Source organism: Pleurodeles waltl, chromosome 6 (assembly GCF_031143425.1).
Source record: "Pleurodeles waltl isolate 20211129_DDA chromosome 6, aPleWal1.hap1.20221129, whole genome shotgun sequence".
NCBI classification, from domain to species: domain Eukaryota; kingdom Metazoa; phylum Chordata; class Amphibia; order Caudata; family Salamandridae; genus Pleurodeles; species Pleurodeles waltl.
The window spans coordinates 206655202-206682456 of record NC_090445.1 but is presented as its reverse complement, the minus strand read 5'-3'; positions in this window follow the sequence as shown (position 1 = coordinate 206682456).

Genomic DNA, 27255 nt, shown 5'->3' with positions numbered 1-27255 from the left:
TTGTCTGAATTGCTATTCCTTGGGGTGTGCAGCTAATAGAACAATTTAGCTTATACAACAGTTCTCATACTAACAAAGTTACAGGACTTAAATCACACACCACAAATTGGTGCTCATCGTCAAATGAACCTATTTTTACTGGAACAGTTTCTGTTACTGGGTTCTATAATTGTTTATTTATGGCTCCTACTACCTGAATGTTTCTTCATGAAAGAGGCAAATTCTGTGCTTCTAACAGTGGAGAGTGTAGCCCTCGTGTCAACTAGAAATGACACATGGTGACCCATTACATTTGCATATGGACCATGCTGATCTACTTCTAACAAAGCACCTACCATACAATCTTAATCATCTGAGCTATCCAGATGAATTATTTCTGAAAGCTCCTTCTCATCACTCAAGTCCATTAAGGGGTACTGTGTTGTCAACAAATTCAAATCTATGTTGGCACCCTGATTTAGATTCTGCCGGGAAATAATTATCTGCTGCTGAGCCATTGGAGCTTGTGGTATTTGTATCTGCTGTCCTTGGAGTGTATTTACATTCTGCACTCAGTATCTTTGAACTCTCTGTATCTGCACTTGATTATTACCTTGTGACTACATCACATTTCCATTTTGAACCTGATTACCATTCATATTAAGAAGACACCTTGTCTTCCAATGTCCCAAATTGCCCGAACAGTGACACAGATTAGTTCTTTTCAAAGTCTGAACATCTCTGATCTACACAAACTCTACGTCCTCTACCTTTAGGCTGAAAAAACATTAGCTCCATGTTGTTGCACACCCTGCATACCACCAGTGTTCAACACAATCCGTGGACTCTGACTAGCCTTCTGTGCAGCTTTCAACTGCATAACCATTACCTTCTCTTTCAATTTCTTCTGCTTCAATTCCAATTCATCGCTACAGTACTTTGCGTACCACAGGATCTCATCAATCGGTGTGTTCTGACAACAGATCAAATGATGCTCAATCATTTCACTTATCTCTGGTTTCAATCCTTGCACAAATATGAATACAAAATGTCCCATATCTTTAGCTCCTATAGGCCCTCATTCCAACCCTGGCGGTCTCTGACCGCCAGGGCGGAGGGCAGCGGAAGCACCGCCAACAGGCTGGCGGTGCTTCCAGGGCTATTCTGACCGCGGCGGTAAAGCCGCGGTCAGAAAAGGGGAACCGGCGGTTTCCCGCCGGTTTTCCCCTGGCCCAGGGAATCCTCCATGGTGGCGCTGCTTGCAGCGCCGCCATGGGGATTCCGACCCCCTTCCCGCCAGCCTGTTTCTGGCGGTTTTCACCGCCAGAACCAGGATGGCGGGAACGGGTGTCGTGGGGCCCCTGGGGGCCCCTGCACTGCCCATGCCACTGGCATGGGCAGTGCAGGTGCCCCGTAACAGGGCCCCATACAGATTTTCTGAAAATCGCGACGGGTGCCACTGCACCCGTCGCACCCCTGCAACTCCGCCGGCTCCATTCGGAGCCGGCTTCCTCGTTGCAGGGGCTTTCCCGCTGGGCCGGCGGGCGGCCTTTTGGCGGTCGCCTGCCGGCCCAGCGGGAAAGCCAGAATGGCATCCGCGGTCTCCTGACCGCGGAGCGGCCATTCGGCGGTGACCGCATGGCGGTCAGAATGACCGCCATAGTCTGTAATGTTTGAAAGCCTGTAACAATATTTCATAACAAGAATAAATTGACTCCTTTGTCTCCTGAGTTGTTCTCTCAATCTTTACCCAATCAACATCCTTTGGAGATACTTTGTCTTTCAGAAAGCCAATTACTTTGTGATACTCTTTTATCACATCTCCAGATGGTGCACCTATTACTGGACCTATCGGAGGTTCACTTTCTGGCCAATCAGCAACAACATTGCACTCAGTCCACAAGTCACTTAGAACCACAATGTCCAACAATGTATTCAAATCCTCCCACAGGCATTTGGAAGGTTTCACAAACCTTTCTGTCTGCTTTTACCATTCCACTAGTTTATCTCTCAATTTTTGGTATTTATTGGTAAATGACAATATTTCACTCCTACTTCAGGATACATGTACATAAGCTCCATTTGGTATCTCTTTCATGGGAAGCATCCTCACATTTGCCTCATCTTGATTTGCTCCTGCTGGAGGCACATCGGGTTTCATCTTTTTCTAATCTGTTTTCTTCGCCCATCTAACTTCCCACTTATATGTTCCACCCTATGTATGGATGTACATGAATAATTCCCTAATCTGCAATTTCATTCCAGGAGGTCTCATGTTTGAAATACCCTTATTACTAAATTTCAATCTGTCACTTTTCTTTAAGGGCTTTGATTTCTCTAAATCCACATCATATTTCTCGGCTACATCAGCTAATCTTTCATAAGCGTGTCCTGCACGTAGAGTAATGTTTTTGCATACAAACTTCAGTTTGTCCTCTGCGGAAATGTCTAACTGTGTATGTACTAAGGTTCCCAGTACCATCTCATTTAATTCCAACTTAATCTGTACACGTTCAAGGACCTATCTCCTTTTGGAGTCTTTTCTGTTCTCACATTGTCACTTGTTTGCCTGTTGTACCGTGAGGACTCAAATTATTTAGCCAGTCATTTAACTGTTGTGCAGCGAAACCACTCAGGCTCACAGTATTGTATTGTAACATTTCTGATCTAGGCGGGATCATATTAATTTAATTTGGGGTGTTCACTATGGACACATTTTCTGGAGCGTTAAAAGGTATTCTTCCTTGTGGGGTACTGCAATAAACATTAGGCATTTCTTCTGGTCTGGACATAAAATACGGTGAGGCTCTCTGAGAAAACCTCGCATTGGGAGTAAATCCTGTCTGACTTGCCATTGAAGTCAGAACTGAAATTCGGGTAGGGGTTAACAGTCTTGGAAGAGAACCTGGTCTCTCCACTGCTTTATCATTTGAATATACCAATCTCTGCATACTGTTTTATGACATCCCATTGGATGTAACCAGTGCTTTAAATGGGCCGGTACTGTCCGGTACTGAGTACCGGCACTTTTTTATTTTGAGAGGGTGAGTACCGGCACATCTCAGGAAAAACATAATACTTTTAATTGGAGAGTACCGGCACTTCTCGGAAACAAGCAGGTACTCTGGCACAGAGTACCGGCACTTTATTTTTTCCATTTCAAGCACTGGATGTAACTGGTGAATCAGGAACAGTAGGGACATTTAATTAGTGTGCATTACTTCCAGACATACCTGTAGCACATAAAGAAATAACTGGACAAATGGTTATTGTAACTGTGAATGCAACTGGACCAATATAATTTGTCTGACTCTGGGGAATTGTCATTCCTACACTTTGCACTGACAATGTAGTAGTGAAACTCTGTCCTGTTTGAGTCCGGGTAACATTCGGTATGGGCTGATTTGAACTGCACATATGCACAGGTTGAATCAGACTAATATTTTGCACAAACTTGTTCCGGTCAAAAAGTTTGTACTGGCTGATTCACATAAGATATCTGTACTGAGTGGTTCACATTTAGATTTGGTCGAATCTGCCTAACATTAGGATTCTGTATAGGTGAAATCATATTCAAGCTCTGAACATAGTGATTTATACCAAGCGTCTGTGTCACTGGATTCACAGGTGTACCTGGCATAATCTGATTCAGGGTTGGTGCTACTGGAGCAGTAGGCACATTCAGGCTTATATCGCATGCTACTTTACTTGTTGTAGCTACTCGTACAGCATGATAGGGAGGTGGATGATTTAGTAAAATCTGATTTATAAATTCATCATCCAAATCCCTCTCATATGTCTCAGTCTTTTTTATTCTCAGTGCCTGTTTTCTGTTCTGTCTTTCCTGTCTTTTTCTAAGTCTTTGGTTTAGTACTTTCATCTTATTCACTAGAAATAGCTGGATACAATCTAGTTTCCTCAATTATTTCTGCTCTTCTTCCCATCTTGCCTCTGGAGTTGTCTTTAATGCTTTTTGCATTCTGTTCTTGTATTTTGTTTTCAGTTTCTGTTGTGCTATGTGTTCCTAGATATTAAGTGCTTCAAATTGAACAGGTCTCGGAGGCAGTTTCAACTCATATAGTAAACGCCTCAGATTCTAAAGAATTCTTATATTAAAAGTTTCATAGCGAGGAATTGCTAATGCACCTTCTTTTTCAGTTATTTTGCACCATTGCTCAAGCCATAAGCATGCATGAAGACCTTTTTCTGATGCTACATAATGGCCTGGAGTACCTTCAATTGGGGTCTCTACACCTTCTCTAACTGGAATAAATACATCTATTCAATGCACTTTGAATGCTTTCAAGAACTTAATTTTCAATCAAAATCAATAAATCGCAATAACTTTTTGTTCGAATCAGGAAGTAACTTCAATCCCACAGTCCTTTTCTTTCTGTGTTCTCAAACAATAGCAATGTGGCACTGTCCACCAATACCAGTGCGGCTTCACACCAATCGACCTATACTAGCGTGGCACAATATGATGTCAAACTCACTTTTCACAGAAACTCACCTTCCTTTACAATTTTACACACACTCACTCTTTACACAAAATATTGCGAGCAAAAACCAACAACCTGTCTGCTCACTACAGGATAGGATAACCAAACACTTCAAAGCATTACAGAGATACGCTTTCTTACTATAGCATGCATAATTACACTAGAATGAAACTTGACCAGCACATTTCACTCTGTTGGTACAGCTCCTCCATGTAAACTCAGGATTCAGTTAATACCAACCAAACCCACAATCCCTCAAGGAATTTACTAGCACTGTCAATGATGTCTCACATAAAGCACCTCACTACAGACAATAAATTAATTAAGTGGCTTTATCCCAGTATCTTAGGCCACAATGGACTTATCAACAACAACTGCAACTTAGCAGTAGGCACCAAAACCACACAAGGTGCTAAGACTCTGTAAAACACTTCACAACCTCTCACTTTAACGCAATCTTCACGCCAAAGCAAATGCAAGTTCAAAGCCCTATTAATACTCATACATCCAGGAACGAAGCTGGAACTTAAGCACTCTTCAGAACAGACCATGAGACAGAATTTGGGATGGACACATTTTGAATGGGCAGGTCACATGGCAATAATTCCACCTCCCTAACACTGTGCCTAACTACGATATCTCTCCCCTCGTAGGAGGAACCACTACTCTGCTACCAGATTTGCTGTCCCATATTCTCTTTCACAGGATTTTTGCTATGACGAGGTCTATGAATCCTTTCACCCAGTACGTAAGGGTGTGGAGACAACTGACATGAACTCCAACAAATCAATTACAATTTACAGTATGACCCATTAAGCCACACGTATGATACTCTAAGCTGAAATAAGTTGAAAGGGCTTTATTACAAATGAATGTTCATAGTAAAAGATAATTCCCAAAGCAAGACTATAAAGATAAAAAACATTATTGGCTGCCTAAACCTCCTAAAGAAGTGCAGACAAACTAACATTAGAAAGACTAAACACTCTATCATGGCAATACACAAGAGTAATACAAAAATCTGAAAAGGAGGAAACATGGGTTGCTTAGTTCTGTTAGTCATTTAGCTTTGTAAGCCTACATGCTCCAATAACATCTGCAAGGGGAACCCCTATGAATTAGCAAATCCATTTAACATACGTTGGGACAAACATGTTGACAAAAAGCCAAAAAGGGCAAAAAGAATTTGAAAAACTGAATCTGGGGACTCAAAAAACTAACTAAAGTTTACAAAAGGTAGGTAAAAAGAGAAGGCGTCAGCATATCAGAAGCGTCTTCTTCTTTAGGATTAGGGTTAGATCTTTCTAAGTCTTAGCAAGACATTTCAAAAGGGCAAAGGGTAGAGAGAAATATACCTCTCAGAGTCCAAAGAGTTCAGCAGACAGCAAAGGATAGAAAAACTTTTGAGGGGAAAATGAGAAGAGTGTTCAAGAAAGAATGTTAAAAATCCATTGGGGCAATGATATATTAAAGTTCATAGGGCATGCTGATTTATCCATCCATCACTCCACATTATGCAAAAGGTGAATTGTCCAATTGCAAGCATCATGCGAATCATAGTGCAAGGTTGATGAACTTTCTCAGGGATTTCATCTGAATGATCTCCATCTGTACTGTTCCATACAAATTTTATACAATTGGATAAATATGTATTCTGCAGTTCCTGAAAGTTCGGGCTCAATATTTAACTCATAATCCTGCTATGCATAATAGTAGTAGTATAAAGCTTTATTCGATTTCATTTTTTTTAAATCATAAAACCAATTTACAAACACATAACAGTCAAATTCAATAAAAAACCATGAATCATATTTACTACAAATTCCAAATAGGAGAAAATATACTGCGAAACATCACAAGCACAATCGCTGGATTTTATCATCTTCCTATGATTAATTACAGCCCATAAAAACCATGACATAATATTACAAATTAGAAGGGACATTAATGATTGTAAAAACAAGAAAGCTGATCGACATTGTACAAAATCGCACTATTTCAAAAGTGGAATGATAAAACTTCTCCTCAAAGCTTTATAAAATTTACACAAAAAAACATGTATAGTACTTAGAGTTAACACACTGTAACAAGGGCAGTTTGCTAGGGGAAACAACCAATCATTGATAATGGGTAATTTAATTACACGGTGGAAAGTGTCCCTTCTAAAATGTGTTAATAAAATTCTATGATTATAATGCACATCTTCCAGGTATGGTCGCATACAATGGGCAACCAACATTAACTGATTATTCCTAACACTGGGCTTTGACAATCCAGCAGACAGCCTAATCTCATCAAACAATGCATTAAATTTTACTTTTAGGTCCTTACGGCTAATATGCGCTAACGTATCAGACTAATCAAAAAACTCTGGGTGACCCAGATCCCCACAATTTTTTTTTAATATAGTTCAGCCAGGAGATTTTCAAACTTGTGCCAGATTTAAGACAGTCCCTAATAATAATGCAAATAAGCTTAGGATATTCGGTGGTCCATATCTTGTGCCAAGGTAAGATAGGCTGTGTCCTGATTATATCTGTTATAAACGGTAATCCCAGTTCAGTATGGCTTATCATAGAAGAACTCCCACTTGGAATAGTGAGAAAATGCCTTATAAATAAGTTTTCCACTGTTTGTAGTGAAAAACTATTAACATGACCCCAGACGCCTGCCCCATAGGTGGCAATAGGCACACATTTAGCTTTGTAAATCATCAAAATCTTTTTGGGTGGCTTCCTACCCAGTCTCTTTGAAAAGTTACATAAAGCTGTTATTGATTTCATAAACTGTAACTTTCTCGTAAACACAGCCTGTCTCCATCCACCCTCCCTATCAAATTGAATATCGAGATAGGAGAAAGTTGCAGTAAAATTAATCTCGGCGACATATATAAAACATATTGTGGCATTTAACTGACTTAGAACCACACCTCATAATGAAGGTTTTACTTTGATTGTCAGATAAGTCCGGATCCTGCATAAAAGTAACAAACTTGGGCAACAGATGTTACAGACTCAAAGGGGTATGGGTCAAGAGCACAGCATCATCGGCAGACATAGAGGAGGGCCGGGATAGGAGGATGACCAATTTGCAGGACTTGGGGCCAGATGTAGGTAGTTTTGAATTTGCGAATCGGAAATTGCGAGTCAGTGCAAATTCATATGCAGACACCTTCTGCGAATTGCAAGGGGGTCACAAAGACCCACCTCATTAATATTAATGAGGTGGGTCGCAATTTGCGACCGCCTTGCGATTCCCCGCACTCACAGGGATGGTGGCCTGCTGGAGACCGCAGACCTCCATGTCTGTGACTGCTTTTTTAATAAAGAAGTTTTTTTTTTTGTATTGCAGCCCGTTTTCCTTAAAGGAAAACGATTTGCAATACAAAAGAAAAAATGAAACCATTTGGTTTCATTTTTTCAGAGTAGGCAGTGGTCCATTGGACCACTGCCTGCTCTGAAAAAATATTTTGGGCGACATTCACAAAGGGGAAGGGGTCCCTTTGGGACCCCTTCCCTTTTGCGAATGAGTTAGCACCCACTTGACATGGGTGCTAACTGCGAATTGCTTTGCGACCGTGTTCGCGGTCACAAAGCACTTCTGCATTGTGGTGCGAATCGCAAATAGGAAGGGAACACCCCTTCCTATTTGCGAGTCGCATTCCCATTTTGCGAGTCGGAAAATGGGAATGTGCATGGCGATGCCCGTTTTGCATGGCGCAAACTGCGAATTTCGCAGTTTGCACCATGCAAAACGGTTTGTACATCTAGCCCCTGGTGCTACTGAGAGGGCGGAGGCCGACTGGTATTCATTCCTGCTGGTCACAATTGATATTTATAGAGCAGGCGGAAACCATGCCCAATAGAGGAATGTCAGGGGTGGCACCAATGAAACTTCTCCCTGAACAGAATATCTAGAACCCCAGTATGTGAATATCGGGCGAGAATAGTGTGGAGCAAGCTCGTGTTAAGTTAAATTGTGCTGAGAATAGTGACGTATCGATCCGCCCACCCTCTCCAATTCATCCTTATGATCACGGTTTAATGAAGTGTCGTTTGAAAGGGCAGCGGCGGCGGCCTCGGGCAGTAATGCCATAGATCTACTCTCATCATCACTCCAATAACCCTAATGAGGGGCTCGGGAGTGCCGGCAGTGCGAGGCCCCCTCATTTGTCACCAGGCTGAAAATGTAGTGGGAGGCCATGGTGGCTAATGAGCTGCCCGCAGATTGGGTGGATGGAAAGTTAGGCCGCTTCATTCTTGTGTGATTTTAATGCCAGTATAGGTGGAAACAGGCTATGAAGGAATTCACGGCATTTCCGGTCACACCGCTTCCGCTGTGAAGCCTCTGCAGCTCCTTCAGTGACAGTCGCACGCCATTCACAACTCTTAGGGCATCTGCCAGTCTGCAGTACTCCCAGTCCACTTCCGCCCGGTAATTTCGGGGTCGCCATCGCTGAAAATCAGCTAACTACATAAACGAGGGTAGGTGTGCTGGCAGTTAGGAGCAAAACACGTGGAAGTGTGCATGCACTGTTGTGGTGTCTGCTACATGCACACTGGGTAACAGCGCTTCTGGCAAGTCATACCAGGGGTAGTGTATATACACATGGTGGGCATATGCACACCGGGGTATCTTTGTATGTTCAGGCACACAGGGCGGCATGGGAAGGGGGCATATGGAGTTTTGCAGCTCACCGGTATGGACTTACTCTGAGATAAAGTGCAAAAGAACATACTGGAGCATGACGATGCAACCGAAGTCTGGCACATTTTGAAACGTGGGCACATATATTCCGGAGGTGGGGGGGGGTCAGAGGTCAAGTATTTGCACATAAGAGGTGCATACATATCTGGGGTCACAGGCAGACACAGTGCACATGCACGCGATGGATGCCAGCTATGTCTGCTGCTGCTTTTGATGGATCGATGACCACTCAAGGCAGAAACTGAGCATTCAAGTGTATTTATTGGCAGTCCTCCTCCCTCCGGTGAGGAGAGAGGGAGCGGCTGCGTCTTCTGTCATCATAGAACCCATGCTTCCTAAATCAACACATCATAGGTGAGAGTAATGACAAAAAAATACTGTTTACCAAAACCAGAGCAAAAATTGCTTCCCTTTTCACGCCCTGGGCGCTCTCTCTGACTAACACGAGAGCCAAGCCTGTCATGAGTGGAAAGGTAAGATAGAGATGTGATCGTCACCTTGGAATTCTGGCCAAGGGCTGTCCCTAAATGACCTCTGAATAACCTTCTGATGAGGGGTGGTGTCCTTATTTGATGGCGGCCATTGGAGCAAGTTAGCTGCCTTTCTTGCAAAGCTCCAACTACCTAAGTGTATGTCATCAGGCTTCGCGTTTCAGGTACGATCTACAGAGCAATATGGCAGAGACTGAGTGTAAATTACATATGGGGTGAAGTACTCTCTATCGTACACTATAAGGCTATTGACGGTACCGAATAGCTCCGTGACGGCATAGCAGAAAACATCCAAAGGGCACATTCCTCCCTGGTGACTTGCAATATCCTTGTAAATTAAGACAGAGGGCATTTTATTGCGCATAATATATGTTTAAGTCATCAGAGTTCGACCAGCCTTCTTTTTGGTCCTTTGATATTACGGCTGCAGCTAAGTAGCATCAATGTGGAATTTCTACTGTGAAAAGAAACAAGAATATGCTGCTTATATTTCATTGCAAATTGCTTGCAAATTTTACTTTAGGCATTTTAATAAGTATCTAGTAACACATAATAATAAGTTCCTATAGTAAACTGTAAACTTCGTACTACTCACCTGTTAGGGTCTCAAGGCGCTGTACACATACTGCTGTGGGACCCCTCCTGGCTTTTCCCTGTGAGGCATCCACTCCTGGACAGCCCCAGGGTGAAGCCAGGCATCCAAGCACTGTGAGGGCTGTTGTGGAGATTAAGCAAGCTATTGCCCAGAGCTACAGAGTGGGACCTATTAATTAGATTAGGCACCCAGGCAAGAATTATCTAGTCCAAGGGAATTGAGCCCAAGACCACCAGGTGGGAATTGAACCCTGGCCCCAGGCCACATCTCTGCATCAGGGTCTGGCTCTAACCATTGGGCCACACTTCTCCACTTCTCCTTCTATAATAAACACAAACAATGTGATAAACAAATATTCCAAAACAAATACTTCCTTATGTGGTATTTACTTTGAATATCCAGTTGAAAACAATTCAGTAGAAGAATTGGATTTTTTTTCTTCTAATTTTTGTTGCTTAAATAGCAGTTGTAACTCTGCACAGTAATCTGCCTTTCACTGCTGATTCGAGCAGCTGGCATTGTGACATCACAATTCAACTGTAATAAGTTAGTACACCGAGTACTGCCCGCTATGACCAGGGAGGCTATGCTGGCACTGCTGCAGAACTAGCCTGGCCTAGGTCTAGTGATTTGGTCCATTTGAAGGGCCAGGACTTCAGCTTCTTGCAGAACTCAAGAATTTATTAAACATCTTAGCTGAAAGAATTGAAGAAGTGGTTCATATATTTGAGGTCAATTGTCAATGGCAGAAAGCGGGTGCTGTTCCGATTACGTTCTTCATCCCTAAGCCCAACATTCCTTGAAAATTCATGTAAAATGTATACGCTCTCATGTGTTTGGACACTCCAGTTGACTTGTTATGTCTTTCACATAAACACCATCTCCGGGGCTTAATTAAAAAAAAAAAAAAAAACATAAGTGCAGGACAAAACGTTTCTTAGAAGCCTACGAGCGTCACTTCCGAAAGGGGGCTTTTTGCAACCTCTTAACCCTTATGGCCCAGGTGCTAATGACTATTACTGACTCATGCAAAGCTCCTGGGAAGGCTAGTGGAAATTTCTTCTGTACTGATTGTGGTTTTATAAGTTCTGGCTGGCAATACTTGGCTCAATATTGGCTCTAAGCATGTAGTACATCGACTATGTGTCTTTGGTTACACGGGGCACTTTTTTAGCAGAGTGTCAGGCAAGAAAAGGTAAATACCACAAGGGCATCATGTACATTTATAATAATAAAGAAGCAAGAGCATGGTTTAGCGAATGGTGATAACATGTACTCCACCAAGATCTGATAATGTAATTTCTTCTAAGAGTGTGATTTCCAATAAAGAATTAGTTGCCAAAGGAACTACCACTGTTGTAGCATAGTGATCGTAAATTTAAATTATCACCGCTTTTAAGGGATTGTGTGTTACCATCCTTTAATAAGACCCTGATTACAAACAACCACTTAATTCCACCCAAATCAAAATTATGAGTAATATAATATTAGTCCACGTGTAAATCCACCAGGTTGAACCTGGTGGAACATGCCCACGGAAAAAGAGCTGGAATTCACAAATTGATATGGAGATAGGTAATATCAATTTCCCCCATGTTATTCTCCATTCTAGATATTCAACTTGCAATGCCCTTAAAAGGTGCTGCAATACAGCATGGTATTAGTATTTCTGGGGATGGTATTCCCTCATTTTTACTTGGCCATTCATAATGGGGACCCTACTCGGGTGTTAGTTAACCTAGGGCTCTGTCCTAGGTCTGCAGGGTTTGGTTTTCCCACCCAAGGGTGCCTGGACTGAGTTCAGTGCACCATTGCTTGAGAGGGGGAAAGGCCAGGTTATTGTAGCCCCATAGGACCCCACCAAGCACACCTGCTGGAGTGGTGTACATGTTTTCTGGGTTTCTAACAGTACCATAGAGAGGTCAGAGATACATAGGTAGTTCAGACCCAAATTCGTTCTTTAGTACAGAACTCACTACTATTGTCTTTAGAAAAGACACTATGGCCCTCATTTTGACTTTGGCGGTCTCAAAGCGAGACCGCTAAAGCCATGGGCGCCAGAAGACCGCCAGTGCTAGCGGTCTTCCACCCGCCATAATATGGTTACTGCCGGATATCCGCCACATTCAGGGCAGAAATCCGACAGTAACCATGCTGGCGGTCGAGTATGTTAGTGTGAATGCGTGTGAGTATGTCAGTGTGAATGCGTGTATGGAAGTGGTGGTGAATGGGTACATGCGTGTGAGTGTGCATGAGTACAGGAGGGGGTGGGGGTCGCTGTGACTCTAGGGTAGGTGAGGGGTCGCTGTTACTCTGGTGGGGTGGGGGCACTGTGACTCTGGGGGTGGGAGTGAACAGGTGATTGCTGGGGGGATGGGGGAGCCGTCTACTGGTGAAAGGTAAGGGATTCCCTGTCACCGGTAGCCCTACCGCCATGGTTTTCGTGGCGGTGCTACCACCGCTGAAAACATGGAGGTAGGCCGGCTCATTATACCGCCGGCAGTCTTGTGTGGACCGCCGGGTTGGAGCTGCACATCTCCGGCCCGGCGGTTCATACTGCCATGCCGGTATAAGTGGAGATGTGGCGGGTTGGCAGAGGCCAACCTGCCACACTCATAATGTGGCGGTATACTCCGCCAGCCTGTTGGTGGTGATACCGCCACATTATCCATGGTGGTCAAAAGACCGCCAGGGTCAAAATGAGGGCCTATATATGTTTAAAAGTTAATTTCAACAGTCTCATTCTGTTGCTTAGTACATGAGTGACAACAATAGAGAATCTAATTAACACAGCACTAATATATGTTGCTAGCAACTAGAATAATTCAAACAGTTCTAACATAATTATCATGTCCGTAGCAGCCTAGCACCCTAAAAAGTACTTCTTTGTATTACATTATGAGAGAATGGATTAGTTAATTGGGTCTCAGCACACTGCATAACTGTTCACAGAGGATCAGCTGTAGTTATTAGACTCCAGCCACAGGAGAGTGTTCCCTTAGAAGAAAAACACACATCAGCTCAACTCAGCTCCTCTCCGTTCTGTATTGGCTCGCAGCATAAGGATGGATGCTGTGGCAGTATGGCAGGACCTCTCATGATAACCTGGTTCAGAGGCCTTTCTAATTCAGTGGCCTGCTCATGGGGTTTATATAGGGCTGGCCACAGACTTTTACCCTATTGAGTGGACTTTACATTAATCCAAGACATAACCGGTATGAGCAAGCATGATGAAAATGCATCAACTCGGAATAAATATTTATTTTAGACATCCACTTTCAGACCTTGAAATGTAGATATCATGGAGCTTGTAGCAGACTTGTCACTTTCCGTTATCAAAGTCATTGTATAGATGAACTGACATTTTCAGGAGTTCTATGCAAGATAATGACATGCTGAATGTGGACCAAACCTAGACAGGTTAAATTAACATGTTCTAAAGGGAGCCCAGTTTTGTGAGTTTATGACACAGGACCAAAGAGGACAGTCATAAAATGTGCACCATGTTGTCAGCTCATTCACACCTTTACTAAAGCAGGACAGTATAGAACATAGGTTAGTTATGAATGTACTGATGCAAGTAGATCATAGCTGACTGTATTTTGTCTTTTTTAAATCACAACTGCAATTTTCCCAGTACCGATGTGGGTGAAGTTCAGCTAAAATATTTCTGTACTGTATGGTTTCTTAAAAATATTGATTCCAGAAAATGATAAAAATAATCAAAATTGAAAATATACCAGTTTGTCGTGGAAGCCAATAAAAGCTTTAAAATCAACACGCTACAAATCTCAATCCCAGATTAAAAACAAAGAAATTAAGTTTAACACAAATACAAGTTTGATTCAATTTACTACAACAACCAATTACAATTGCAAAACAGCATGTTATGCAGATTTGTAGAGTACCCGATCAAATCAAATCAAATCAAATCATAAACATTTATAAAGCGCGCTACTCACCCGTGAGGGTCTCAAGGCGCTAGGGGGATGGGGTTACTGCTGCTCGAAGAGCCAGGTCTTGAGTTGCCTCCGGAATGCGAGGTGGTCCTGGGTGGTCCTGAGGTTGGTGGGGAGGGAATTCCATGTCTTGGCCGCCAGGTAGGAGAAGGATTTCCCACCTGCCGTGGTGCAGCGGATGCGAGGGACGGCGGCAAGAGCGAGGTTGGCGGAGCAAAGTTGACGGGTGGGTGTGTAGAAACTGAGGCGACGGTTGAGGTATTCGGGTCCCTTGTTGTGGAGGGCTTTGTGTGCGTGGGTGAGGAGTCGGAAGGGGATCCTTTTGTTGATGGGAAGTCAGTGCAGGTGTCTCAGGTGGGCGGAGATGTGGCTGTTGCGGGGTATGTCGAGGACGAGGCGGGCGGAGGCGTTTTGAATTCGCTGCAGACGTTTCTGGAGTTTAGCGGTGGTTCCTGCGTATAAGGTGTTGCCGTAGTCCAGGCGGCTCGTGACGAGGGCGTGGGTCACAGTCTTTCTGGTGTCGGCGGGGATCCAACGGAAGATCTTTCGGAGCATGCGGAGGGTGAGGAAGCAGGAGGAAGATACAGCGTTGTCTTGTTTGGTCATGGTGAGAAGTGAGTCCAGGATGAATCCGAGGTTGCGTGCGTGGTCTGAGGGGGTTGGTGCGGTGCCAAAGGCCGTGGGCCACCAGGAGTCGTCCCAGGCGGACGGGGTGTTTCTGAGGATGAGGACTTCCGTTTTGTCTAAGTTCAGTTTCAGACGGCTGAGTTTCATCCATTCTGCGACGTCATTCATTCCATCTTGCAGGTTGGTCTTGGCGCTGGTGGGGTCCTTGGTGAGGGAAAGTATCAGCTGAGTGTCGTCTGCGTAGGAGGTGATGATGATGTTGTGTTTGCGTACGATGTCGGAGAGGGGGCTCATGTAGACATTGAAGAGAGTCGGGCTGAGCGAGGAGCCTTGTGGGACGCCGCAGATGATCTCGGTGGGGTCTGAGCGGAAAGGTGGGAGGTAGACTCTTTGGGAGCGGTTGGAGAGGAAGGAGGTGATCCAGTCCAGGGCCTGTCCTTGGATCCCAGTGGAGTGGAGGCAGGATATTAGAGTTCGGTGGCAGACGGTGTCGAAGGCAGCCGAAAGGTCGAGGAGGATGAGGGCGACTGTTTCTCCATTGTCCATCAGAGTTCTGATGTCGTCAGTGACTGAGATGAGGGCGGTTTCTGTGCTGTGATTGGCTCGGAATCCGGACTGAGAGGGATGGAGTAGGTTGTTGTCTTCAAGGAAGTTGGTAAGTTGCTTGTTGACGGTCTTCTCTATGACTTTGGCAGGGAAGGGGAGGAGCGAGATGGGGCGGAAGTTCTTCAGGTCGCTGGGGTCCGCCGTAGGTTTCTTCAGTAGGGCGTTGACTTCTGCGTGTTTCCAGCTCTCGGGGAAGGTGGCAGAAGCAAACGAGCTGTTGATGATGGTCTGGAGATGCGGGGCGATGATGTTGTCAGCCTTGTTGAAGATGAAGTGTGGGCAGGGGTCCGAGGGGGCACCGGAGTGGATGGAGTTTATGGTGGCTTTGGTCTCTTCCGTGTTGATGTGAGTCCAGGCGTTGAGGGTGATGGCTGGGGTTGTAGGTTCTGTGTTGGTTGGCTGGGTCTGGTGTCCGAAGCTGTCGTGTAGGTCGGTGATCTTACGATGGAAGAAGGTGGCGAGGGAGTTGCAGAGGTCTTGTGAGGGCGTGATGGCGTGATGGCGTTGGCGTTAGGGTTGGAGAGCTCTTTGACAATGTTGAAGAGTTCTTTGCTGTTGTGAGTGTTCTTGTCCAGTCTGTCTGTGAAGGAATTTCTTTTGGTGGCACGGATCAGTTGGTGGTGTTCGCGGGTAGCGTTCTTGAGGGCAGACATGTTATCTGCGGTGTGGTCCTTGCGCCAGGCTTTCTCGAGGATCACCTGGGAGAGTATCCTAGGGCCAAGCAGGTGTGAGCCTATCCAAACCTAGTGCTTGCTGGGACTACTCTAAAAGCCACGTCTTCAGCTTCTTGTGGAATTCAAGAACCGAGAAGGAGGCTCCTATATGTAGTGGCAGGTCATTCCATGCTTCAGAAATGATGTAGGAGAAGGCTCAAAGCAGGATCTGGTTTTCCACATATTTGGGATGTCTGCAAGTAGGAGTCCAGACATGCGGACATGTCTGGAAGGTTTGTGAAAGCTGATGCGACTGTTGAGGTATGCTTGGCTAGTGTTATGTAGTGCCCTGAAAGTGTGGGTAAGGAGTTTGAGTTGGCTTGTTTTCTGTGTATGGGATGCTAATGGAGCTTCTTCAGGTGTGGTGTGATGTAAATGTCGTGTTTGAGGTAAAGAGTGATTCCGTCTGCCGAGATCTTAATGGTCTGCAGCATTCTGGTGAGTTTTTTGTTGATCCCAGTATAGAGGGTGTCCCCATAGTCCATCATGCTTGTGACCATGTAGTGCGTGACGGTTTTCCGGGTGCTCATTGGGAACAATTTGAAAATCTAGTTCAGCATTTTCAGTGTATGGAAGCATGAGGTCATGACGGCGTTGACTTGGGCAGTCATGTCGAGCTTGCTGTCGATGACAATTCAGAGGTAAGCGTGGGAGTTGTGGGTGAAGTTCAGTCATAGCTATCTGGGCCACCAGGTGGAGTACCACAGTGAAGTGCTCTTCCCAAAGACCATGATTTCGGTCTTGTCGGTGTTCAGCTTTAGACAGTTGGTCTTCATCCAGTGAGTGATTTTAGTCATGCAGGCATTTAACTTGATACTGGTACTGGGCATCTTGTCAGTGAGGGAGAGAACAAGTTGCGTGCCATTGGTGCGTAAGTGAGGCCGTTGATGGTGTAAAAGCCAATGATGCTGGCTAGAGGGATCATGTATGCTTTGAAGAGGGCCGGCTTGAGGAGGATCCTTGTTGAACTCCGCACATGAGATCACATGCATCCAAGGTGTACGATGCGAGGCTGGCTGACAGTCAAGAATGAGCAGATCCATTAGCATGCATGCCCTTGGATTCTGATGTTGTGTAGGCATTGGATTAGGATGAGGTGTGAGACTGTGTCAAGCGTTGCGGAGACGTCCAGGAGGATAAAGGTCACAGTGTCTCTTCTGTCCAGAGTCATCTGGATGTTATCCATGGTGGTGAGAAAGGTGTTTCCATGCTGTGGTTCGCTGGCAATGGTAGCAAGGAGATCGACCTGTAGTTGGCAAGTGTTGAAGCGTCTGCTGAGGGTTGCACCAGCAGTGGGAGTTAAGTTGCATATTTCGAAGTATCTGGGAAGGTTGTGGAAGAGGTGGAGGGATTCACAACTGGTGTGAGCAAGGTGCTGATGGGTTGTGGTCCTCTCGAGTAGGTGTGGTCGGGGGCAGTGGTCTGGTGGGGCCCTGAGTGGGTGGACTTTATGTTGGAGGCAGTTTCTTCTGGGATGATGATGGGCCATATAGTTAGCATTGATTCTTTCAATATGATTGGAGGTGTTTTTGAGGTCTGTTGCATCCAGTTGCAGGTTGAAGTTACCATAAATGCCGGTAATTTTGCTTATGATGAACTGAGAAATATTGTTGCGAGGTCTGTGAGGGGGTGATCCAGTTGGAGACAGCCGCTAAGATTTCAAAATAATTATTTAGCCAAAAATAGTGTTATACTAACATAAAATAATAGTGCATAAATTCCCTTAACTTGCTTAGGCCAGCAGGAGAATAGTAAAGCAAGGGTGAATGTACAAATATGAGTAGTAACCAAAAGGGACACACAGAGGATTTACAAGTATAACTAGAGAGAACCGTAGAAAAGATAAGGTTTGCATAATAATGTTTTGTTTTGCTATACAATAGCTGTTCAGAATGGCTGAGGATTGCTTGTATTTGGTATAATTATCTACTAAGCAACTTTTAGGGTATAAACAATCATTGAAAGTGTGGTGTCTGTCCTTCTGGGCTTGTCATATTGGATGTTTCCTCCTGTGCTACTGGCTTTTGCATACCGGCACTCTGAATGGATGGGAACTCTAAGCAATCTCAATTGGTTCCCCATTTTGCAAAGAATCTTCTTCAAAGCTCATGACATTGTGCAAAACACCTTTGTTGGGACAGAGACAGGTCTCTTGCATTGCTCTCAACAGTGTGCACCCCTGCTTTGAGTCCATATTAGCAAACTGTAGCTATTTGACCTACACCTCAGCACACATGACAATCCTGCATGTCCACTGGAGGTAGTTTTGTGACAGAAATTGAGACCCAAACCTTCTGTTGTCTGGAGCAGCACACCATATGCATCCTCTTTTTACCAAACTTGGTTTCCATCAGCTCGCCGGGCTATAGGAGACTGCCAATGCTGGCAGTGAAACCGTTCATGTTTCGAAGGCAGACCTTATTTACCTGCCCATTCCCAGGAGAGGTGCTTACTGGCCTCTACCAGATTTTAGTAAATTGGTCTGCCAGTTCACTGCAGTGTCTGAAGCTTTCTTCACCAGAATCCATGAATCTCTACACCTGTGGCAACCGAGAAATTATTTTGTGGTCTACGTTTGGGGTATTGCAAACGCGTCTTCATCGTTCTCAGGACTAGGACGCATCACTGAGGTTGAAGGACCTTTTGACCCAGTAAAGAATGTGGTGAACCATAAACACAATTTACATCAACATGACAATCAACAATTTAGATGCCATGACCAATGCAGCCACAGAAGGAGAACTCCAACCAGTATAAAGATTCAAAGCAAAACATCAAAATGAAATGAAGACCATTGGCTGACTAAATCTACTCAGCATCAACACCATTAGACATTCAAGAAGAACAACACATATCAATAATGTAAGTACTTGAGCATCAGAAACATATTTAAAATCAGACTGAGAATTCATTAGTCAAATTAAAATGTGCAGAATTATGATCAGGAATTTTGGACACAGGTTCTTCCTACAGCGATCCAAATTAGGACATGCATGTGTGGGAGCAGGCTAAGGGCTAACACATGCGGACAAAATCAAAAGCATAAGACAAAATTAATTTGGAAAATCATCTACCTCGGGCTGAGTTCTAAAGAAGAAAAATAAAAATATGTAAGTGTCAGCATGCTAACTTCTAATAAAACAGGTCAAGGGAAAATAACATTGCATTGAAATATACATTAAAATAACATCTCATCTGAATAATCAGGAGTATTTTTATTAATAATTGCAATCTTTCTTAAGGCATCACATCAAGTATGACAGAGATGTGCACTTATTTCGCTGCATGCATGTAACTCTATACCAATAAATCATTAAACATTACAAATCAAATCACTTCTCTACTAATTGTTACTCTAAAATTCATTATACTTCAATATCAATATTGTATTACCTCATGTTCCCACATTGGATGTGTGCTATACGGTGCAGCCCAAATGGAATGTTTGAAATGTTAGGAGAAATGTAAATATTTCTTCTGCTTTGTGCCTGAGGGAAGGAGGTGTAATTTTTTGATGCAAAGAAGGTTTGACAATCTTTGTAGACCTAGCTAACATGTGTGGCAGCATTGGAACAGCTGTATTCTACCCATGGAACACCCCCTTGACGCACTGTAAAGCAAAGTCGCACAATGTGCCATTTGTGCTACAAGAGGGCAACTTTCTCCTGCAAACGGGTTTGTGCTGGACATTAAATACTTCATCAAGACTATGCACAACTTTGCATGACTTTAAGGCATTGTAAAATCTTGAATAATCTACACCCCTGTGTCCAGTACTACAAATTCCTCCATAGAATAGCCCATTTTTCGGCACTCACAGTAGCTCGCTGCATCCTGTTCTCCACTATAGCTCATTTGAGTTAGCTTATGGAGTATTTTTACTATGTCCAAGTAAACCATGTCTCCAATGGTACAGTAATAACTGATTCCAAAATCGTATTGTGGGTAATGCATCTTTTGAAGATTCTCTCAAGGTCAGCGATTAAGTGTCTCTGTGTTACCATTGTGTGTTCTGTGTTGGATCCTCAGTAAACACTTATAGAAGAACACTACAGACCAAGGCTACCTCCTAACACTGGCGACGAGCAGTTTAACAAGACAACACATCCTGTTAAGTTACCTTAGTTGAGGTAACTGTTGTTCTTGCAGTTTGTTGCAACGGGAGCACCAGGTGTGAGAGCCAAAGAGAAGCTGTCGAATGAATCAAAGATAAGCCTCATTGGTATTCATATACTGCTTTGATTTAATCCGAATTCCAGTGTCGTAACAAAGGCCCCCACAGCCCCCGTGATGTGGGGGGAAGGAGGGTGGAGAGAAGGACGAGCTCTAGGAGGGACCCTCTGCACAGTACCCTGGCCTCAGAGTTCCTGAGTGAGTATTGTGGGGGCCCTCCATGTACTTTGCAGGGGGGGTCAAGTTTCGTTACACCACTGCCTACTTCAAGAGCAAGTTGACCGGCCTGCCTAAACTTATATTTAAAACTTATCTCAGCAAGAGTTGACTTTCATTGTGAGCGTGAATAAACCCAAACAAGTGTAGCATTCAACTAATCAAGAACACAAGCCAGCATTTCACTACAGCGCGTGTCGACATTTAACTACAGCGGTGTGGACATTTTACTAAGGTACCCATCGGTATACAACCAGAGCGTGTTTAATTTCAAGCGTTATATTGGCTTACCCACTCAAACCTGAAGTTTAACTGAAGTTGAATAATCCCACCTCAGCATTGTGAGACATGTCTGCACGCACAGGAAGATTCCTTCAACACCGAAGTGGAACCGCTGATAAAAATAAGCAGTCACAATAGAAAGGGAACTACAATTGGATAATTCAGTGGGTTAACCAGAATGCCATTAAAACAAGGCAAGTTAAACATTAATAGGCTAAACTTGTATTTTGTGGAACAAAAAGTAAAACAGGAATTCACCTTTTTTTTAAAAACAAATGTTTGCTGGTGATCAACCAGCATAATTAGATGGCAGGGACTATATAATTATTTTTGGTGCAGTAATTTATTTTATTCCTGAAAATACTAATATTCTTCCAGCTTGAAGGATCACAGCAACTGTGACTACCTTTGTTATTTTCTGTTTGTTTTAATACAAAAGAATGCAACTACGATGACTACTTCTAATATTTTCTGCAGTAATTTAAAACAGCGTGACAATGGTGACCACTTTTATTGCTATGTGGTAACCAATCCTACAACTCTGCAGTCTATTGTAGCATAGCCAATGTTTTTGCAAAATTCAGGTGAACCCATCATGCCCTGTGAAGACTGGTGAGAAGCCTTTGACGCCTATTCAGAACTGTGGGCTGTGACATCTTTGTCGCAAAAAGAAAACTAGCCATGCTGAAACATAATAACCTAGGGGTGCAAGAAAAGAACATTTTTAAAACATTACCAGTTCCAAGTAGGAATGTAAATTAATCTGGGGATGTTTCTGAGAGGACTGAGGACTCTGATGACAAATAGAAAGGGGCCATGAGGGCTTTGGGAGAGAGTTTTGGAAAAAGGGTTAGCACTGTTGTTCAGAGGCATACATTTGTTTCACATGTCCAGCTACCTGAGGAAATTGTGAATGAATGTGTGACTGTCTTATGCACTTTGGCAGGTACATGCGGTTTCAGAGATTTACACAATGAGATAGTAAGGGATTTGTTAATAAACAGGACCAACAATTTGCAGATATAAGAAAAACAATTGGGGTGCAAGGAACCCTCATTGGAAAAGTTCCTGCGTATAGAAAAACGTATGGCAAGCGTGTCATAGTATGTCAAACATTTAAATAAAAAAAGGCTATGTACATAGAACAAACCAGTATGTTGACTTGAGTGAAACAGAACCTCTGCAGGTGTGATTTAGACCAAAGACGAAATGTGGGAAGGAAGATGTTTGATAAACTTAAGAGGGATACATGTATTGATATGGGTGGATTCATGTTCACTGTATTCTATGGGTGACAAGAAATGTTGGGAGAGAGTAGGAAAAATGGTGTTAACCTAAACTGATGTGGAGCCAGAAGGGTATTGTGGGGTGAAGTTACATATGAAGGATTATTTTGCTGTGGAGTTGGTGTACAAGGGTAGGTGTCTTGGAGAAAGGTTTATGTGTTATAGAAAGACATAATATTGCTTGAATGGAGGGAACGAAGAGCTCTTGGACTCAGTTTGAATCTAAACCATCCGGAGCAGGTGCTGGTAATGGGAGGTGATGCAAGGAATGAAAGGATCCACAAATTTCTTGGCTTGTTTAGTGGAAACTCAGGATGCTTTAAATATTCTGTCATCGTGTTGTGTTAAAGGACAGTGCTGCTGAACCAAGCAAACACAAAGTATGGAACTTTCCATTAGCCTTGAGATAGCTGTTGAAAGAAGAACTAGATAGGTTTTGTGCGGCTTAGGTGATATAACCAAAGAAGTGTAACTGTGACCGTTCGTAAGGCTAATGGATAAATAAGAATGTGTGTGGACCTGAGAGACACTCAACTGCAAACTTTGGGTTTACAGGCATCTTTTGCCTAACATTAATGAGTTGCTGACATGTGTGAGGGGTGCGGAGCGAGTCACTACTCTTAATCTCTCAAATGCATGCATACTACCAGATACTGTTGGATCCTAAATCCAAACATTTGACATCATTTGTCGCCACTGAGGGAGATGTCTGCATTGTATTAATGCTTTTTCACTTAGCTTCTGCAACTGCAGTCTTTCAAAGAATTATGTAGTTGCTTTTAGGGAGTTTGGAAACTGTACTGTTTTTTTTCCAGCGGACGTGTTGGTGTAGGGAAGGACAAAATAAAGATGATCAAACTCTGATTGAAGTGCTAACATTGTTAGAAAAGGCAGGTTTGACAGTTTTTGTCAGTGAGGTAGAGTATTCAGGGCCCACCCTATCCATTACGAGAGCAAGGCTCAAATTCTAACTGCTTGAAACCATAGAAGATGCCCTGCGTCCCAATGAAAAAATCAGCTTCACTTATTCGTAGGGCTTGCCGAATAATACGCTAAGTGTATGAATCATTTTTCTGATCACACAAAGGCATTAATGGCTTTAATGAAAAATGGCAAGAGGTTTGTATGGACGACAGAATATTAAAAGAAGTTTGAGGATTTCAACAAAAGCATTGTGGGTGCTGTGGAGCACAAATCTATTGTAGTCAGGGCTGCTAGTTGACATGGGTGAGAGGCAACTCTTGTGCAATCAAAAGGTGGCCATGATTGAATAGTAGCTTTTGCATCAAGAGCTCTCCTGGGTGCTGAAACAAGTTAATAAATAATGGTGAAATAAGCCCTATCTTGTTGGTGGTGTGTACAACGTTTTAGGATGTGTGTTTGGGGATTACATTTGAGTTAAGGACCAACCATAGGCCACTTATTGACTCAATTTCAGCAAAGGGTGCAGGGAAGGCTACTCCCCGCATAGCTAAGTGGTTATTTAGACTGCAGGAGTACACATTAAAGCAGAAGTATGTTCTAGGTATAAACAATGAATTTGAATTGTTTGTTCAGATTGCCATTGAAGGGTCATAGTTGGGTGAAAGTTGATGAATGGTTAGTGGTGCAAATGGATCAAATGTGTCATAGAGCTATCACAGAAGAGGTGTTGAATAAGGATTGTGTTTGTGATAGAGTACTATAAGACGTAGTAAGAAAGTTATCAGAAAATTGGCAGAGGAAGAGGAATGGCAAAATTTAGTTTATTTGCTTCAAGCTCATTCATTTAAAATTATCGTTAGAGAGGGATGTGTTGAGGTGAGGGACAGACTGATAGTGCCAAAGCCTTGTGGGATAGATTAATGAGATTAGAACATGAAGGACATAATGGTATATTATCTATGAAGAGAATGACTTGCTAGGGCTTTTGGTGGCCAGGCATGGGTCCACCTTTAGAGCAGTTTGTTAGGAGGTGTGTAGCTTGTGCAGTAAGTGACAAGTCACACATTCTACAAGAGACACCTATGTTGTCTGTAGAATTTCTCAAACAGGTGTGGCAAAAGGTGGGGATGGACATCTGTGGACTCTTCAGTACAAGGAGTTTGGAAGGTGTAAATATCATTGCTATGATTTTGTATTGAAATGGCCTGAAGTTGAATTCTGGAAGGAAATTAGAAGTACTGATGTGAAAAGTTTTTAGTAAGAAATTTGCAGGAGAGAGGTTTGTCCAGAGAAAGTGGTAACAAACAATGGACCACAGTTAGCATCGGTAACTTTTTAAAATTATCTTTAAAAACTTGAATAAGGCATCATAAGACTGCTCTCTATCACCCAAGAGAGAGTGGACTGGTGGAAAGGTTTAATAGAAAACTGGTGGAGTGTATACAATTGGTAAGCTACAATAGTTGAGAGAGCAGAGATAAGGTATTTAAAATGTTGTGATCTTATGGAAGGATGGCTCATTCATTGGCTGGTGAGATTCCTTTTCTTCCTAAAAATGATATGAAGGATGGGCAGAAAGAAATGTAATGAGAAATGTTTAAGGAAAAAGGTACACCAGACTCAAGAAGGTTATACTGCAAGACACAAAATACAATTCACAGGTAAATAAAGGCAGCAGAAGGTAGGTGAAATGGTTCAAGCACATTTGTAAGCCTTGCACAAGAAAGGAGTGTCTAAAGGGTCTGATTTCAAAGAAATTAAAGAAGTGAAAACTTAGGCTGTTGTGCTTGCAGATGGGAAGAATGGAATATGTGGTAAGTGGTTGTGTGGAAGCAAGTCAATGGAAGAAGTGACGAAACTCAAGAAGTTGAAATCTAATTATGGAAAGGACTGAGTAATTGAAGCATAAAATAACTTAGGGAGTAAAAAAACTTTTCATGTTGTTCCATTGTTGATTTTACTCTAGGACGATGTTCTCATTACTGTATATTGTTTTATGAGTTGTTACATTGTTGTTTTAGAAGTTCTAATGTTGGGGTTATACTATCCACATCTTCCACTAGACTATTTTATATGTAGAAAAGAGTTATGTTAGGATTTGTAGTTATGTTATGTAGTCCTTTCAACATGCCTTCAATGACACCATAGTAACTGATTCCAGAGTTTCACTGCTGGGAATACATTTTACGAAAATTCTGTCAAAAGCAGTTATTTGGTGTCTCCATGTTGCCTGGGTCAGTTCTGTGTTTCATCTTCAATAAACCCTTATAGAAAAAAACACGGACCAGGGATGCTTCTCAAGACAGCTGAATGTACATAGCTATTTAAAAAGAAGTGACAAGTTACTTGTGATAAGTTTCACCTACTTATGTCAGAAAGCTACGATTTTTTTCTGATTCATACACATTTCAATTGACAACTCATCTAAACATGCGTACCTCACGCACTGCATAAATACCCACATTAAATGTTTGACAGTTACAAAGAAAGGTGATTTATTTCTTCTTTTGTAGTCATGCATAACTTGTCAGTAAATTAAACAAAAATAAACTTTTATTTCCCTTTCATTTTTAGGTCTGTCCTGCACAGCGCAAGCGCTCTTCTGAAAATAAAATCTTTAAAGGGTCTTAGAGCCCACCCATTACCTACTTTTACTTACCATTGGCTGGTCGCCACGTTAATCTCATTTCCTTGCTTTCTCTTGGTCAATGCCTCCTCTTTGACTCCATCCCCCTTCTGGTTTTCGAGCCTTCGTCCTGCCATGGAGCCTAGACCAAGAACTACGTCCTGTGGACAGTGTCCTTCCACTACAGGCTTCTGCAGGTACTCTTTTATTTTTACTTTTCACACTCACTCTCTTGTTTTTTAAAACCCAGCCCCCTCCTCCTGCATTCAGTTGTTTTTAAACCCGGCCCTGTCATCCAGCTCGCTGTCTCTTGGCTTATGTTATTTTTAGTCTACCAACCCCCACCCCTCCCGCCCAACCCTCTGGTGATGTTTTAATCCTCTTCCCCACGAACTTTGTTTTCCACCCTTTTCCCCCTTGTTGTTTTTTCCAAGACTTATAAAGCCAAACGCAAACCGAAGGTATTTGAGTGCTTTACATAGTCACCAGTTACATTACACTGGGACACGTTCATTTTTCTGTTTTGGTCAATGGGAGATTAAGCAATTTGCCGAGAATCACAGGATTTTAAATTGATTTTAAATTGATGCCAGGTCTACAGGCGGCAGTTTGCAAGTGCTTGTGCTGGTGTGGCTCTAAGCAAGTGTAATGGCAGTGTGCTCTCTCGGCTGCAGAGGGCCCGTGTGTATGTGTGCGATGCTTCCCTCCCATACTGAGATGGGTTTCGCCTGCATTGCGCTTCCACTGTGCTTGCAAAATCTCGTGTGAAGATAATATGCATTGGTAAAGCCAATAGGGTTTGCTTCTGCAAAATCTATTGGTTTTGACAACGTATTTTTAGACATGTTGTACAGCAACACGAGCTTCTGTGCATCTTGACTTAACGTTCAAAAGAAAAGCGCAAGACTTCGTCAGGGCTGACCGCATAATAATGCTTTTTTTCTTTCAAGCCATGCTGCACAGCAACTCATGCTGCTGTGCAACATAGTTAAAAATACACCCACAAAACCAATAGGTTTCAAAGAAGCAAAACCTATTGGCTTTTTCCGGTAAATGTTTTCCATCTATGCCGTTCGTTCCCACTTGGCCACTTGTGACATTTTGAATTCACTGACTCACTTTTCATAACACTTTTTTGAATCTGTGTATCTGTTCGGTTTTTTTTTCCTAATATAGGTAGCTGGAACATTTCTAAACTTTTAAGTATTCCCTTAAAGACTGCAACTTTTTAAGCTGCGCAAGCCCATCTCTACTCCTCCAGTACAAATCACTTTTAGATCTGGTGAAACTAACCTCTAGTGTTCAAATACAGAGAGTGGGCTTTAAGTCATCCGCCTACAAACCATTGGCTTACTTAGATCAATTCCTGCAGCCATTGTACTGGGACATAGTCAATCATACCTTGGATCAGCCGAAAGGAAAATTTTTGTCTCATAATCATGCTTTTGGCTGTTTTTGTGTATCCTTCCATATCCTAAGAAGTGATTCCTTTCAGTGCTAAATAAACTTGAATGGTTTATGTTTGTGAATAAAACGTACCGACGCTCATGTCTCTAGTGCTCAGTAAAT